This window comes from Pleurodeles waltl, chromosome 4_1, assembly GCF_031143425.1.
Source record: "Pleurodeles waltl isolate 20211129_DDA chromosome 4_1, aPleWal1.hap1.20221129, whole genome shotgun sequence".
Lineage (NCBI taxonomy): Eukaryota > Metazoa > Chordata > Amphibia > Caudata > Salamandridae > Pleurodeles > Pleurodeles waltl.
In genome coordinates, this window is record NC_090442.1 from 34914705 (window position 1) to 34930095 (window position 15391).

Genomic DNA, 15391 nt, shown 5'->3' on the forward strand with positions numbered 1-15391 from the left:
GTTGCTACAGTCCTAGGTACCCTATTCTCAAACACATGGCAGTCTTTGGGGGTGGGGGGGGTGGGAAGAACATCCAACAATCCCATAATCAATGCACACCCAGGAGTGTATAGAAAGCTCAACAAGTTTTTGCCTCCACACACACACCACCAGTGATGGGCTATCAACAAATTGGAGTTAGCTAAACCTTGTCCTATCCAAGGTCCACACAAGTCAAAATGTACTGACTTAGGCCAACATCACATACTACCAGTGAGGCATATTTTTCTACAGACACAGAGGAGCAAGAACTCCCATGATCATGAGTAGAATGTACACCTAGGCCATTGCACTCTAGTCCCACACACTTCTAGTACAACTTGTGGAAGTACATGCCCCCGGATAATCCAACCTACAGTGTACTCAGTCCATCGTTAACTAGGGAAGCAGCAGATTTCAGACAAGCCTTTTGCAGAAGCTATCTGGGAGAATGTCAGTCTGAAATGCAGACTCAGTCCGAGACAAGTCCAAGAGCAACTCTTATATTAACCAGTGTATTCCACATGACTCACCCCATTCCCCATAGCGGGCCCTACTGGAATGGCCTACAGACCCAAAATCTGAGAAATGGATAAGCATAGGTCTACTCAAAATGAAGTGATAATTGAAATCCCACTAATGGAACAATACTAATGAATGGGCAGCGCATCAAACCTTGAATTCCGTTGAACACACAGTAGTCCATCATGCATCACCAGCAAACATTAAAAATAGCACACATGCAACACTCACTGTGGGTGTCGGGGTCCTCAAAATGAGCCACCTCTCCCACTGTGTACAGTGCAGGTCCACCTGTAAAGCATGGAAGAAAGACTATACTCAGAATCCGTGCACTGACAAACAATTGCAATTACAAAGACAATGTGAGAATATGACATGAGTAATGAAACACTTTCACACATGCTCACACTGCATGGAATTATTCATGAGCAACATTTACATTGGATGAGTCTCCTGCTACAGTTACACACCCTACTACACACATGCAGTGGCCTGGACAGTCATGTGGTGGTAAAGATGCACCTCCATTAGTATGCCCCAACAATATAGAGGTGCATTCATCTCATCATGTGCATCCAAGAGAGACATCCAAAAGCTGGTTACTTGAGGACTGCATGACTTCTCAAACTCAAACAGCCTATGTGGTCATTTTCCATATACACCAACCAGACACACATGTGACATATGTGTGGACAACATTGCTAACTTCAATTGACGTGAAGGCAGCACTCATTTATAGCATCACGTAGGGTTTACAAATGTCAGTCTAGCTTATGGCGTCTACATATGTTGGTATGATGTTTCAACATCCATTTTTCACTGGCTATTGTGACCTGTACAGTCCTAATTGAGTTATTAATGTGTTGCCTGTCTGACACAAAGGCAGCACTACATTACATACTGCTACAGGCAACCGGTATGTGTAGAAAACATGAGCTACCTGACTGCTAGCATTTGTCTTCCTTCACATTGTGCATCAATTACCCAGTAGGTATCCCTAGCATTACACACAGTCAGCTACTTATCTGGCAGATTGGGTAACAATCATCACATGTCGCCACACAGCTTTAAATTGTGCACATGTAATTGATCTGTACTCACCAACATGGCCACCAATCCTGATTCCCAGGTGGTCCAGCAGATCTTGCTCCCTGGATATCAGATCAGCCCAGCGGTGCTTCAGTTGATGTTCATTCCTTAGGCTACCATACACACGGACCAAGTGATGGCGCACCTGCAACCACCGGACTTTACGGGCCTCCGTGTGATACCCCTGTATCACCCTACCCACAGCCTCCAGCATGAGTGGGAGGAAATGGCAAACAAGCCGTATAAATCCCCCCAATTCCTCCTGACCCATCCTGGAAAGCCGTGGCCTACCAGACATGTCAGCACTGACAAAGGGGAAAAAGTTGTAGAAAAAGGAAAAGGGGGAAATGGGGAAAGGTAGAGTGGTGAAATGCAAAGAAAACTTAAGAAGAAGAGCCCAACTAACCCCTATATTACAGTACCCACAACAGACTCCCACAGACAATAAATAAAACACTGGACTTGACAAAATAATACAACACAGACTCAGACAGTATTCAACAACAAGACAATGATGACAAAAGCACAATTGAGATGGTACACTGGACACAAAAGCACTAATACACAGGACAACACTTTCCACACAGCCACACAGTCTAGAATAATCTGAGACTGCAAAGTGAAAGTGAAAGTACACCCACTGTACAGATTCTGTAAACAGGATATCCTATTACATCACATCCTGCATAAAATGGCAGACGTTTTTTTCCCGGTATGCGTCATTTTTTCACACATACATCTTGTGTGTCATATTTTTTGAAGCATAGGAGTGCACATAATGCAGAGTCAAAAAAAAATTCTTCATTGGTCTATTATATTTGTTTGAGGCTTATTTTACAGTTCTAGAGTTGAAAATTAAGCCGCTGGAAAATATGATATCTAACTATGAAAAATATTTTTGACTCAGAATTATCTGCACTCCTGTGCGTCAAAAATTATGACGCACAAGCTGTATGCGTGGAAATATGACGCATTATGACAAATATGTCTTTCATTTGTCAAATTGGGAAATGAATTTTGTCATGACCAAATGGTGCTAAGTGATACACATTTGGGGTTAGCTATGGCAAATGTCCATTATAGGATGTATAGAAGGTATTCACAGTGCAATAGTAATGATTGGTCAGAATGGATATTACTCATAATTGTACACATATGTGGGTAATTGCTGATGGCTATTTTCAAAATATGAATGGGATACCAGGATGTATTCCTTAGCAAAAATGTGTCCACATTTATCACGGTAATCAAAATTATATAAAGGCCAAATAGGTAGTGCAATTGTCGCCTACACTTTTTAAGGGGGTAACCATGTCCTAATTACGAGTTAATGTATCTTAAATGTGTTTTACTTTTGCCATGTAGGGCACACATGCGCCTTATGCATGTGTGTGCTTCACATGTGCATAAATAATGTCTATTTGGGGGGCAGTAGAGGTGGACTTAGGCCCCCAGCACCCTAGGGTTTGCTCTTCCAGACTTGCAAATTTATCCAAGGGTTTCCCAAATTCAGTAATGCTAAACCTTCAGCAGCAGGCTCATGGAAGCAAATAGGGTATGATTCACTGTTTGCCATTCTGTAATCCCATTTGCCCATTTTACGTTTGCCCTATTGATTCTTTGGAGAAATCTGACATACCATTTTGCATTGATATTTTTTGCAAAATCTCAACGTTCCTCATGTCATGATAGCAAATAGGTTGTTGATGTATGTGGCCCTTTATGCATTACCTGGTTTAGTGGCATGTTTCATTCTTCCTGCTAGGTTACAACTGGGATACTACTGTGATCGGCTGCTTGCAAATATTTTGTTGATTGGATGGTACATGTACATGTGTGTGGTCCAATATTGATCCAGTATCAACTGTCAGGGTGTATGTTGTCACTGTAACTTCCAGGTCTCCTCATGAGTTAGTGGCAGCTAATCTTGTTTCTATTGGGTATTGTTTGTAGCAAAATTTGAGAGAAGCCATTGAGGACATGGTCACCTACACATGGATGGTCCCACCCTGTCACTGAAAACGTGTAATGAGACTTTCAACTGGGCAACCTTGGTGTGCTGAGTGAGAGAATGTCTCAGGTGTCTGGATCTGGCATGTGTCATTGCAACATTTGTACTCCAGTTGGCCTCTGTGGATGGTAATGTATCATGAAACATCATAGCCTCTGTGCAGAAGTAAATGGCTGGTATTTACACACACACGACTCATCTTTATCATTTGAACAATGTTACTCAGCGTTTGAACAGTCAGGGTCCTCATATGTGTTGACTTTTCATGGACATTATCTGAGGTTGCTGGTTTTGATGGAGGCCATTTACACCATCATACACTATGGTCCAGGTCCACTGTCACACTTTGTAGTTTAGGCATTAATGAGGGCCAGACAACGGAAGGGCCAAGATTTGGCTATTCAAGGGCACTGTCACAAATCGGATGCAAATAACAGTCAGATGATGCAATACTATGTATTTGAGTATACATTGATGAGGCTAATGACAAATTAGGGCCATATTTATACTTTTCGACGCACAACTGCGCCAACGCAGTTGTGCGTCAAAAAATTTAACGCCGGCTAACGCCATTCTCAAGCGCCATGCGGGCGCCGTATTTATTCAATGACGTTAGCCGGCGGAGCTGCCTGGTGTGCGTCAAAAAAAATGACTTACACCAGGCAGCGCCGGCGTAGGGGAATATGGAGCTTGGGCGTCAAAAAATGGGGCAACTCAGGCTGAGGCAAAATTTCGCCTCAACCCGAATTGCGCTGTTTTTTTTTACTCCCAACCCCCATTGAAATGACTCCTGTCTTAGCAAAGACAGGAGTCATGCCCCCTTGCCCAATGGCCATGCCCAGGGGACTTATGTCCCCTGGGCATGGTCATTGGGCATAGTGGCATGTAGGGGGGCACAAATAAGGCCCCCCTATGCCACAAAAAAAAAAAAAAAATACTTACCTGAACTTACCTTAAGTTTCCTGGGATGGGTCCCTCCATCCTTGGGCATCCTCCTGGGGTGGGCAAGGGTGGCAGGGAGTGTCCCTGGGGGCATGGGAGGGCACCTCTGGGCTCCTTCCAAGCCCACAGGTCCCTTAACGCCTGCCCTGAGCAGGTGTTAAAAAATGACGCTAATGAGGGTAGACGTCATTTTTTTTGACCCGCCCACTCCCGGGCGTCTTTTTTGCCCGGGAGTATAAATACGACGCACATGCTTCGGAGTCATTTTTTAGTAGGGAACGCCTACCTTGCATATCATTAACGCAAGGAAGGTGTCCACGCTAAAAAATGACGCAAACTCCAAGATCTTTGGCGCTCGACGTGTCTAACGCCAAAGTATAAATATGGAGTTAGTTTTGCGTCGGATTTGCGTAAAAAAAACGACGCAAATCCGGCGCAAACAGAGTATAAATATGCCCCTTAGGGCCATATTTACACTTTTCGACGCAGAACTGCGCCAACGCAGTTGTGCGCCAAAAAATTTAACGCCGGCTAACGCCATTCTGAAGCGCCATGCGGGCGCCGTATTTATTCAATGACGTTAGCCGGCGTTAGCCGGCGGAGCTGCCTGGTGTGCGTAAAAAAAAATGACTTACACCAGGCAGTGCCGGCGTAGGGGAATATGGAGCTTGGGCGTCAAAAAATGTGGCAACTCAGGTTGAGGCAAAATTTTCGCCTCAACCCGAATTGCGCTGTTTTTTTTTACTCCCAACCCCCATTGAAATGACTCCTGTCTTACCAAAGACAGGAGTCATGCCCCCTTGCCCAATGGCCATAACCAGGGGACTTATGTCGCCTGGGCATGGTCACTGGGCATAGTGGCATGTAGGGGGGCACAAATAAGGCCCCCCTATGCCACAAAAAAACAAAAAAAAATACTTACCTGAACTTACCTTAAGTTCCCTGGGATGGGTCCCTCCATCCTTGGGTGTCCTCCTGGGGTGGGCAAGGGTGGCAGGGGGTGTCCCTGGGGGCATGGGAGGGCACCTCTGGGCTCCTTCCGAGCCCACAGGCCCCTTAACGCCTGCCCTGAGCAGGCGTTAAAAAATGACGCTAATGAGGGTAGACGTCATTTTTTTTGACCCGCCCACTCCCAGGCGTCTTTTTTGCCCGGGAGTATAAATACGACGCACATGCCTCAGAGTCATTTTTTAGTAGGGAACGCCTACCTTGCATATCATTAACGCAAGGAAGGTGTCCACGCTAAAAAATGACGCAAACTCCAAGATCTTTGGCGCTCGACGCGTCTAACGCCAAAGTATAAATATGGAGTTAGTTTTGCGTCGGATTTGCGTAAAAAAAACGACGCAAATCCGGCGCAAACAGAGTATAAATATGCCCCTTAGGGCCATATTTATACTTTTCGACGCACAACTGCGCCAACGCAGTTGTGCGTCAAAAAATGTAACGCCGGCTAACGCCATTCTGAAGCGCCATGCGGGCGCCGTATTTATTCAATGACGTTAGCCGGCGTTAGCCGGCGGAGCTGCCTGGTGTGCGTAAAAAAAAATGACTTACACCAGGCAACGCCGGCGTAGGGGAATATGGAGCTTGGGCGTAAAAAAATGGGGCAACTCAGGCTGAGGCAAAATTTTCGCCTCAACCCGAATTGCGCCGTTTTTTTTTACTCCCAACCCCCATTGAAATGACTCCTGTCTTAGCAAAGACAGGAGTCATGCCCCCTTGCCCAATGGCCATGCCCAGGGGACTTATGTCCCCTGGGCATGGTCATTGGGCATAGTGGCATGTAGGGGGGCACAAATAAGGCCCCCCTATGCCACAAAAATAAAAATAAAATACTTACCTGAACTTACCTTTAGTTCCCTGGGATGGGTCCCTCCATCCTTGGGTGTCCTCCTGGGGTGGGCAAGGGTGGCAGGGGGTGTCCCTGGGGGCATGGGAGGGCACCTCTGGGCTCCTTCCGAGCCCACAGGTCCCTTAATGCCTGCCCTGAGCAGGCGTTAAAAAATGACGCTAACGAGGGTAGACGTCATTTTTTTTGACCCGCCCACTCCCGGGCGTCCTTTTTGCCCGGGAGTATAAATACGATGCACATGCCTCAGAGTCATTTTTTTGTAGGGAACGCCTACCTTGCATATCATTAACGCAAGGAAGGTGTCCACGCAAAAAAATGACGCAAACTCCAAGATCTTTGGCGCTCGACGCGTCGAACGCCAAAGTATAAATATGGAGTTAGTTTTGCGTCGGATTTGCGTAAAAAAAAACGACGCAAATCCGGCGCAAACAGAGTATAAATATGCCCCTTAGGGCCATATTTATACTTTTCGACGCACAACTGCGCCAACGCAGTTGTGCGCCAAAAATTTAACGCCGGCTAACGCCATTCTGAAGCGCCATGCGGGCGCCGTATTTATTCAATGACGTTAGCCGGCGTTAGCCGGCGGAGCTGCCTGGTGTGCGTAAAAAAAAATGACTTACACCAGGCAGTGCCGGAGTAGGGGAATATGGAGCTTGGGCGTCAAAAAATGGGGCAACTCAGGCTGAGGCAAAATTTTCGCCTCAACCCGAATTGCGCCGTTTTTTTTACTCCCAACCCCCATTGAAATGACTCCTGTCTTACCAAAGACAGGAGTCATGCCCCCTTGCCCAATGGCCATGCCCAGGGGACTTATGTCCCCTGGGCATGGTCATTGTGCATAGTGGCATGTAGGGGGGCACAAATAAGGCCCCCCTATGCCACAAAAAAACAAAAAAAAATACTTACCTGAACTTACCTTAAGTTCCCTGGGATGGGTCCCTCCATCCTTGGGTGTCCTCCTGGGGTGGGCAAGGGTGGCAGGGGGTGTCCCTGGGGGCATGGGAGGGCACCTCTGGGCTCCTTCCGAGCCCACAGGCCCCTTAACGCCTGCCCTGAGCAGGCGTTAAAAAATGACGCTAATGAGGGTAGACGTCATTTTTTTTGACCCGCCCACTCCCAGGCGTCTTTTTTGCCCGGGAGTATAAATACGACGCACATGCCTCGGAGTCATTTTTTAGTAGGGAACGCCTACCTTGCATATCATTAACGCAAGGAAGGTGTCCACGCAAAAAAATGACGCAAACTCCAAGATCTTTGGCGCTCGACGCGTCTAACGCCAAAGTATAAATATGGAGTTAGTTTTGCGTCGGATTTGCGTAAAAAAAACGACGCAAATCCGGCGCAAACAGAGTATAAATATGCCCCTTAGGGCCATATTTATACTTTTCGACGCACAACTGCGCCAACGCAGTTGTGCGTCAAAAAATGTAACGCCGGCTAACGCCATTCTGAAGCGCCATGCGGGCGCCGTATTTATTCAATGACGTTAGCCAGCGTTAGCCGGCGGAGCTGCCTGGTGTGCATAAAAAAAAATGACTTTCACCAGGCAGCGCCGGCGTAGGGGAATATGGAGCTTGGGCGTCAAAAAATGGGGCAACTCAGGCTGAGGCAAAATTTTCGCCTCTACCCGAATTGCGCCGTTTTTTTTACTCCCAACCCCCATTGAAATGACTCCTGTCTTAGCAAAGACAGGAGTCATGCCCCCTTGCCCAATGGCCATGCCCAGGGGACTTATGTCCCCTGGGCATGGTCATTGGGCATAGTGGCATGTAGGGGGGCACAAATAAGGCCCCCCTATGCCACACAAAAAAAAAAAAAATACTTACCTGAACTTACCTTAAGTTCCCTGGGATGGGTCCCTCCATCCTTGGGTGTCCTCCTGGGGTGGGCAAGGGTGGCAGGGGGTGTCCCTGGGGGCATGGGAGGGCACCTCTGGGCTCCTTCCGAGCCCACAGGTCCCTTAATGCCTGCCCTGAGCAGGCGTTAAAAAATGACGCTAACGAGGGTAGACGTCATTTTTTTTGACCCGCCCACTCCCGGGCGTCTTTTTTGCCCGGGAGTATAAATACGACGCACATGCCTCAGAGTCATTTTTTTGTAGGGAACGCCTACCTTGCATATCATTAACGCAAGGAAGGTGTCCACGCAAAAAAATGACGCAAACTCCAAGATCTTTGGCGCTCGACGCGTCGAACGCCAAAGTATAAATATGGAGTTAGTTTTGCGTCGGATTTGCGTAAAAAAAAACGACGCAAATCCGGCGCAAACAGAGTATAAATATGCCCCTTAGTGTCTGAGGTACAAGAGGTTTTGGACAGCACGTGTGGTCCATAGGTGGACCCCAGGTATCTGTAGAGTGACCCACGGACAGGTGCCAGTCAGGCTGACAGGATGCTGGGTCAATCAGGAGCAAGTTCTTTCAGTAATTACATGATCAAGTGGTCTGACTAGGACCGGTCAGAGGGAGTAGTAGACAGTTGAGATGTCACACTGTGTATGTCCTGTGTTGTTTTGAAGGTGACACATGAACCCTGATAAAGTTTTCTACGGCAACATTAGTGTCAAAGCTTAATGATGTAATAGCTCAAATTCAAACATGTATGCAGTAGGAGGCATCAGCAGGGACGGGGCATGTACATTTGGGTGGTGTGCATGGAGGGGATCACTGGTGTGGCCTCCATCTGTGTCTCACTACTCCTGTCAGATGGGATTTGCTGATAAATAGCCTACAGTACCTTTCACAGAACAATCAATCTACAGGTGATACCAGGGCTTATAAACTCAAGGCCAGTGTATTATATGAGCTGAGTTCCATGCAGTGAGATGGTACTATGAAAATGGTAGGCATAGGAAAGGGTGTGGCACACTGGATGACTCTTGTGAGTGTGTGTGTGTAGATGAGGGAATCTCAGTGTACACAAATCAGCATTCCAGGGACCTCTTCAGACAGGTGGGGTGTGAGCAGCTGCAAGTGTGTGTAATGTTTTTAGAAAAGGGCTGACATGTAGATGGGATGGGATGTGCTGGATGCTTTTCATAGGTGTAGCACTTGTGCTGTGTATGTTCTGCTTATGTGTAACTCTAGTGACAGATAGTCATTGCAATGATAGTATGTAGTTGGAATTACTGTTGGCAAGAGTCTAGTACTACATTCCTGTTCCTGAAGCATTAGCATGTGAACTGCCTGATGTATGAGGCCTGTTTTCCCCTGGTTGAGTGATGGTGTTTTAGTTGTGTGCCATCTGCTGCGATGATCCATGTTTCCTACATGTATGTGAGTCATATGTGTGGTCCTCAGCTATTTCCCTTCAAAGGTGAACTGTACAGGATGTCTGTCATTTACATTGTGTGTGTATTTGACCATTGTATGGTGGCCATTACATTTGTGGTGTATTTTTTTGTGTCATGATTGTTATATCATTATTGCTCAATGAGACGACATTCTTCTTCAGATATTTCAAGCTAAAGGTGGGCAGAAATGAATAGGCCAAACCATGATGTGGTGTTTGTAATCAGTGTTTATTTACAATAGTGCATTAAGTGGTGATGGTGATAATTATGAAAATAAATTATTTACAATGTGTTGGCACCTATGCACTCCAGCAGCCGTGTTTGGTTGTTCCCCCTCCTGTTGCAGGCCACCATCCTCCTCTTCGTCGTCTTCAGGCATATATGGGTCTGGTTCGAGGAGGGGAATGTTCCTTTTTACACAAATGTTGTGCAATATTGCACATGTGAGTATATCCTACAGACCATCTCTGGGGAATATAGTAGGCTACCGCCAGTGATATCAAGGCAGCGGAACCTTGAATTGAGGATCCCAAAGGTCTGTTCGACAATGCTGCGTGTCCTCTTATGGGCGTCGTTGTATGCCCGCTCTGCAGCAGTACTCGGGTTCCCAAATGGTGTCATTAGCCATGGCTGGATGCCATACCCCTGATCAGCTGAAAGAAAAACACAGAATGGGATCATGTAGATGTAGCTGGCACTATTGAAAAGACCTTTAATGGGAGTAGTTGTCTTGTGTTGTCTGTGACTCTTTTGTGTACTAATGTGACATCCTATACTTGTAGGCTATACCATCTGCATTGTGTTGTTTCCTTGGCTGAGCAAGTGTTTGTCTGCTAACCGTTTGTCAGCAGTATGTTTTGGGATTTGCAGTACAGTGTGCCCTCCCTAGCATTGTGACTTGTGATACAGGTGTCCGTGTGTCTTCACTGAGGGTGAGATGATAGTTCCATGCACATTTAAATTTGGAAGTGTTGTTAACACGTTCATATCAAAGTACCCTGTACATCCCATACCTTGAAACTTATGCAATGTATTAATGTAAAGGTCATTGTGACCCTTACAATTTGCAAGGTGACATTTAGGCAACCACACTCATTAATGTCTTCACATTAGGCTGTACAGTAAATTCCAATGTGTGATAGGTTCAATGGTGACTTAAGAAACATGGCTAGTGATGTAAGGACCTCAGTGTGTTCCTGTCTAGATGTTGCTGTTGTGGTGTATATGTTGTGTGTCCTAGAGGGTTGCTGTGCAGTGTGTATATAAGTAGGTTTCTGTACTTACCAACAAGTAGTCCATTGCCATGCCATCCATCCTGGAAGTGTTGGTTGATGGTGCAGTGACGGAAGATGAATGAGTCATGTACACTCCCGGATATTTGGCCATGATGTTGGTGATCAATCCCTGGTGAGCGACTATGGCCTGCACGTTGATTGAATGTGTGTGCTTCCTGTTGCGGTAGAGGTGTTCTGTTGCAGCAGGTGGCGCAAGGCGTACGTGTGTGCAGTCGATTGCACCAAGGGCGTGTGGGAAGCCACTGATGAGGTAGAACCCCTGTTTTGTTTCCTGCTGCTTCTGCAGTGTGTTAGGGAAGCAGATGTGGCGGGGTGTCAGGCGAATTATGGCATCCAGTACTTTTGGCAGAAATGCGGAGAATGATGGTTGTGATATTCCGCCAACCAGGGCACCAGTTGTTTGAAATGAGCAACTTGCCAGCAGGTGAAGTACGGCAAGCAGCTTTGTTTCTGTTGGGATGGTGCAGGGTGTCACTAAAGTGGGGGCCAACTGCGGTTCAATGTTGCGCAGCAGCTGCTGAATGGCCTGCCAGTTCAACCGGTACCTCTGGATGATGACGTGTTCCCTGAGACCATGCAGGGTTGTTCTTGGGCGGAATATCCTCTCCTGCCTTGTGCGCTGCCTTTGGGGTCCCTGCTGGTGTTGTTGTAGCTGCTGTTGATGCTGGTGGGCTCTGCGTGCACGCTGGATAAAAATCACCTCCATGTCTCCCTGTTGCTGCTCTGCTGCTCTGCTGTTTGTTCTGTGTGTTCTGATTAAATACAGGTGTGTTTGCCCCATTTTAACGCCTGCCCTGACCCAGGCGTTAAATTTTGACGCAAATCGGGCTGTGCGTCATTTTTTTGCTCCGCCTCCCAGCCGAGAGTCATTTTTGCCCGGAAGCATAAATACGACGCACGGCTGTTTGCGTCGTTTTTTTGGACGGGAACGCCTACCCTGCATATCATTAATGCAGGGCGGGTTGCCGCATCCAAGAAATGACGCACACGTGGAATTTTGTCGTCCGCGGGCTCGGGCGTCAGAGTTTCAATATGGGGCAACGTTTGCGCTGATTGTACGTCAAATTTTTTGACGCACAATCGGCGCAAACGGAGTATAAATATGCCCCTTTGTTCCTTCGGTTGAGGCCTGTTGTTTCCACAGTCGTTGAATCGGACCAAACGTATGGCATACCTGGGCGTAAGATATCTGACAATTTATGTTTGGTTAGGGATGTGTTATCGTATGTCAAAGACCGTGGGTTATCTATGTGTTTGCTGAACCTGGATCAGGAAAAGGCTTTCGATCGGCTAAACCACTCTTTTATGTTTCAGGTTTTAAAACATTTGAATTTTGGTCCAACTTTTAGGTCCTGGATTTCTTTATTGCATACCAATTGTTACAGCAGGGTCATGGTCAATGGCACGTTGACTGCCTCTTTTCCTGTTTTGTCAGGGGTACGGCAGGGATGTCCTTTGTCCCCCCTCTTGTTCATTTTGGCCATCGAACCTTTTCTTGCAACTCTGAGGGCTGATAAACTGATTAAAGGGATCCCTGTACCTAGAGGTAGGGGGGTTTCTGTCATTGCCTCTGCTTATATGGACGATGTATCTGTTTTTTGTACAGATAATATTTCCATCCGCCAGGTTTTATGGTATTGTAGTAGGTTTTCCTTTGCTTCGTCATCGAGGATTAACCTGGCAAAGAGTGAGTGTTTGTACGTCAACTGGAAGGAAGATAAGATGGACTGGGGCCTTAAGGAAGTGCAAGATCGCGTCAAGGTTCTTGGTCTGTTTTTTGGTGAGGGTGGTAGCTTGCAGAGCTGGTCTGAATGCATGTCCAAGGTAAAGCAGAAGATTGCACTTTGGGGTTTGCGGTCACTTACTATGACTGGTAAAATACTTGTTGCAAAGGCAGAATTTCTATCGTGCCTTCTGTATATTGCAGTGGTTTACCCCGTCCCCGACACTGCCTTACACTACTACAGAGGTGGGTTTTTCAGTTCATTTGGGGAGGAAAGCTAGAACGAGTGGCTCTAGTGACCATGTTAAAGCCTGTGGTTTTGGGTGGCAAGAGTGCTCCAAACATTGGTCTCGCTTTGCAATCTTTGTTTATTTGCACCATGATCAGAGGGAGTATTTGTCTGGATAAGGAAGAGAGGAAGTGGTCTTTTTTTGCCAGTTTCTGGCTGAATTTTCTGGTGTGCAGAACATGGGGCATGGTTGTCTCAAATAGCATGCCTCATTCAGAATCCTGCCCATTTGCTTACTTTTATGCCAGGAAATTCATTAGGACTCACAATTTACACGCAATTCCTTTAGGCTTGATCTCACCTAGGCTCATTCGCAAATCTGTTACTGGAGACCAGCAGCAGGTACCAGTCAGGGGGTTTTCAGACCAGGCTTCTAAGGCTATTTGGGCAAATGTTTCTGTACGGTACCTTCAAAATATCAATTGTGACCTGGCATGGTCCACAGCACATGGTTGCCTGCCTCTCCGCCTTTTTTTGTTTAGGAGACGATGTTCTAGGGCACCCTTTTGTGTCAGGAAGGGTTGTTTGGCAGAATAATCTTGTGACCACCTCTTTTGGTACTGCCCCATGGCACAACAGGTGTGGGCTTTGGCGGAAGTATGGCTTTCTTCCCTGAATTCTGATGTGGTTTTGTCTAGAGAGGGTGTGATCTTTGGCCTGTTTGTTTCCAGCTCCCCATGTCAGAAGTATTGGATAGTGGTGAATTGCTTGAAGGATGCTTTGTGGAGGGCTAGAAATCTTCTTCTTTTCAAAGGTGTTGATCTCTCCCCACAAGTGGTCTATGCTCTTGGTTGTTCCTTGGTCCACGATTACTTGTGTAAAGATATATGTCTGAAGGGTAAGGTGCCTACCTATTTGGAATGGTGTTGGAGTGATCATGGGTGATGGATGGTTTATTTTTTAGTTTGGGCTTTTTCTAACACAGGAGTTGCTGTGTTTCTTGGGATTGATCTTTGGTTTTTTTCTTTTATCCCATTGCTTTTAAACATTCCTGCTTTTAGTTTCTTTTACTTCGGAATGCATTAACATCTAGATGTTAACCTGGTGTTGGCCTTGGCACTGTGTGCGGTTTTTCACCTGGTCCAATGTCGTGCCACCTGAAACATGGATTGGCTAACATGTATTCTGTCTTTTAAGGGTTGAATAAAGGTTTTGAAACTTTAAAAAAAAAAAAAAAAAAAGATTCTCCCAGGGTGAGGCTCATCCATTGCACATCGAATGTGCTGACCCCTGCAATGTCCCCAAATATGGGATACTCGACTGCAGAATTTCTGGTAGTGGGGGACTGCGTTCGCGTTTTCCCCTGATCTTTGGTGTCAAGAAAAGAAAAAAAAATATTAAAACGAATCAGGAACATCCTTAACTGTTTCTGGAGCTTTTTTCTGGGTGGGGTGCTGCAGCACGTTGAAAAGAGGCCTGGGCAAGGGAGAGCGGCATGCAAACTCAGGAGCCTGGGTTGAGTCTGGAAAGGGCATTAAAATCTCTTTCTGGGCCTGCTTTCGAACCTGGCCAGCCCACCTGTCACCTTGCTCTACTCTACGCTTGCCCCAATTCTCAGCAATGGACAGGATAGTGAAAGCAAAGCCCTGATTGGCTCTGCTGGAAGGCGTGGTCATGCAGATTTTGCTGGCCGGCCGAGGCTTGTGGGAAGCAGCTTTGGCTAGGCAACCCCATGCCCAAAGGGACTGAGGGGCCTTGGCTGGTCACTTTGCGCCCCCACACCCATGCTCTGCCCCCCCTCAGGCCATGCCTCTGTGAATGCCACCCTCCCTCTGCAGGGAGATGCCAAGCAGGCCCCCCCTTGCCCTGTGCCCTTCCAGCTCATACTTACCTGGCAGCGGAGACACCATGGTAACGTGGTTGTTTTCTCTGTGGTATCCGAGGAGGTTCCAGTGTTTCCAGCGAGTGCAGCTCTTCTCTTCAGCGTGAAATCGGGGACCCTTCCGGAAGGGATCTCTGCGAAGATGGCGGCTAATCGAGCGTGCCAAAATGCCGTGAGGTTCTCAGCAGTTGAAGATGTCAAGATGGATGGATTGTTGTTCAGCCGCTCAGTACTGAAAAAGGAACTTGGATTCAGACCTGATCAGATTGACTACCTGTTTGCTTTTCCTGGAGGTAAAGGGCCATATTTATACTTTTTGATGCACAGCTGCGCCGGCGCAGTTTTGCGTCAAAAATTTTATCGCCGGGTAACGCCATTTCGATGCGCCGTGCGGGCGTCAAATTTATACTTTGACGCACGGCGGCGCAACCAACAGGTGGGAGTAATTTTTTTTTACGCACATCGCGGTGTCAAGTCGTAAAGGAAAACGACGTTAACGCGACGTAAATGACTGTGGGTCGATTTACGACA

At 46.8% G+C, this 15391-nt stretch overlaps 1 pseudogene; it reads left to right on the forward strand.

Moving 5' to 3' along the window:
* Positions 1-14193: 14193 nt before the first annotated feature.
* LOC138288624 (U1 spliceosomal RNA) lies at positions 14194-14344 on the forward strand (annotated as a pseudogene).
* Positions 14345-15391: the final 1047 nt, after the last annotated feature.